This window comes from Babylonia areolata, chromosome 15, assembly GCF_041734735.1.
Source record: "Babylonia areolata isolate BAREFJ2019XMU chromosome 15, ASM4173473v1, whole genome shotgun sequence".
NCBI lineage: Eukaryota > Metazoa > Mollusca > Gastropoda > Neogastropoda > Buccinidae > Babylonia > Babylonia areolata.
Window position 1 is genome coordinate 27,700,470 of NC_134890.1, and position 2,500 is coordinate 27,702,969.

The 2,500-nt window shown below is 39.3% G+C and overlaps 1 protein-coding gene across 1 annotated transcript in view; it reads left to right on the top strand.

The window, feature by feature from the left end:
* LOC143290245 (NXPE family member 4-like) overlaps window positions 1-2,500 on the top strand; it is an 18,507-nt gene that overhangs the window by 6,982 nt on the left and 9,025 nt on the right. The window lies entirely within an intron of this gene.

Genomic DNA, 2,500 nt, shown 5'->3' on the forward strand with positions numbered 1-2,500 from the left:
ACACCAGAGGAGACCCTGCACTGCTGCTGGGTCATGTAAGAATTTAGTAGAGACGTGTGGGTGGGCGTGTACACGTACAAGCGAGCAGCGAGCAAGTGAGCGAGAGATGGATATAAGGTAGATATATCAGGCTGCCCTCCACGTGATCGCGACCACACAGAGCAGCGTCAGTACGTCATGTCTTTTTTCCGTGTCAGCATGTGATGATATTTCCACCACGTTATGTCTTATCTATGTCAGCATGTGATGATATTTCCACCACGTTATGTCTTATCTATGTCAGCATGTGATGATATTTCAGTCACGTCATGTCTTTTATCTGTGTCAGCGTGTGATGATATTTCAATCATGTCGTGTCTTTTATCTGCGTCAGCATGGGATGATATTTCAATCATGTCATGTCTTTTATCTGCGTCAGCATGGGATGATATTTCAATCATGTCATGTCTTTTATCTGCGTCAGCATGGGATGATCTTTCAATCATGTCATGTCTTTTATCTGCGTCAGCATGGGATGATATTTCAATCATGTCATGTCTTTTACCTGTGTCAGCATGTGATGATCTTTCAATCATGTCATGTCTTTTACCTGTGTCAGCGTGTGATGATTTTTCAATCATGTCATGTCTTTTACCTGTGTCAGCGTGTGATGATATTTCAATCATGTCGTGTCTTTTATCTATGTCAGCATGGGATGATATTTCAATCATGTCGTGTCTTTTATCTGCGTCAGCATGGGATGATATTTCAATCATGTCGTGTCTTTTATCTGCGTCAGCATGGGATGATATTTCAATCATGTCGTGTCTTTTATCTGCGTCAGCATGTGATGATATTTCAATCATGTCATGTCTTTTACCTGTGTCAGCATGGGATGATCTTTCAATCATATCATGTCTTTTATCTGCGTCAGCATGGGATGATATTTCAATCATGTCATGTCTTTTACCTGTGTCAGCGTGTGATGATATTTCAATCATATCATGTCTTTTATCTGCGTCAGCATGGGATGATATTTCAATCATGTCATGTCTTTTACCTGTGTCAGCGTGTGATGATTTTTCAATCATGTCGTGTCTTTTATCTGCGTCAGCATGGGATGATATTTCAATCACGTCATATCTTATCTATGTCAGCATGGGATGGTATTTCAATCATGTCATGTGTTTTATCCGTGTCAGCATGTGATGATATTTCAATCATGTCATGTCTTTTACCTGTGTCAGCGTGTGATGATATTTCAATCATGTCGTGTCTTTTATCTGCGTCAGCATGGGATGATATTTCAATCATGTCATGTCTTTTATCTGCGTCAGCATGGGATGATATTTCAATCATGTCATGTCTTTTATCTGCGTCAGCATGGGATGATATTTCAATCATGTCATGTCTTTTATCTGCGTCAGCATGGGATGATATTTCAATCACGTCATATCTTTTATCTGTGTCAGCATGTGATGATATTTCAATCACGTCATATCTTTTATCTGCGTCAGCATGTGATGATATTTCAATCACGTCATATCTTTTATCTGCGTCAGCATGTGATGATATTTCAATCACGTCATATCTTTTATCCAAGTCAGCATGCGATTATGTTTGTTTGTCTGTGTGTTTTTTCCCCATAGACTTTTTATCAGGTACACTTATTTTGTAACCCTGGATTTCTGCTCTGTGTGCTGACCTGAGAAATATTCTGTGTGTGTGTGTGTGTGTGTGTGTGTGTGTGTGTGTGTGTGTGTGTGTGTGTGCGTGCGCGTGGTTTTTTGTTTGTATGTTTATAGATGTGCTGTAACGTGTATGTATCAGTCCAGATGCTTTGACATCTCTATGGAACTGAAACTGAAATATAAATCTATCAACCATTCTATCTGCAAAGCGCTATATTGCTGTGACATCATTTCGCCTTATGACACACATTGACGAAGCTGTCTTCCACACTGGAAAAACCAATGATTCCAAATTCAATTAAGAGAGCGTAACTAAGGTAGTTAAAAAAAAATCTTATCCATCCGAGATCTGGAACAAAATCTTTAGTTATCTAGAAAAGATTATTTCAATGTTAATCACAGACCCAATATGATTATTGTGTTCATACCTTATCTAGATTTCAATGCAAACGATGGTTTCCGAGAAGACAATCTACATGATTTTTATGACACGAAGAACTCTGAGGATGATGAGTTACTAAAAATATTCTTTGCTTTCCTTTTATTAGTTCACGTGTTTGTTTGCACATAACGTGAGGGTGTGTAATAACCCTATGTGTCTGTTTGCACATAACGTGACGCTGTGTAATAACCCTGTGTGTCTGCACATAACGTGACGCTGTGTAATAACCCTGTGTGTTTGTTTGCACATAACGTGACGCTGTGTAATAACCCTGTGTGTCTGTTTGCACATAACGTGACGCTGTGCAATAACCCTGTGTGTCTGTTTGCACATAACGTGACGCTGTGTAATAACCCTGTTTCGGGTGTCTGTTTGCACATAACGTTGG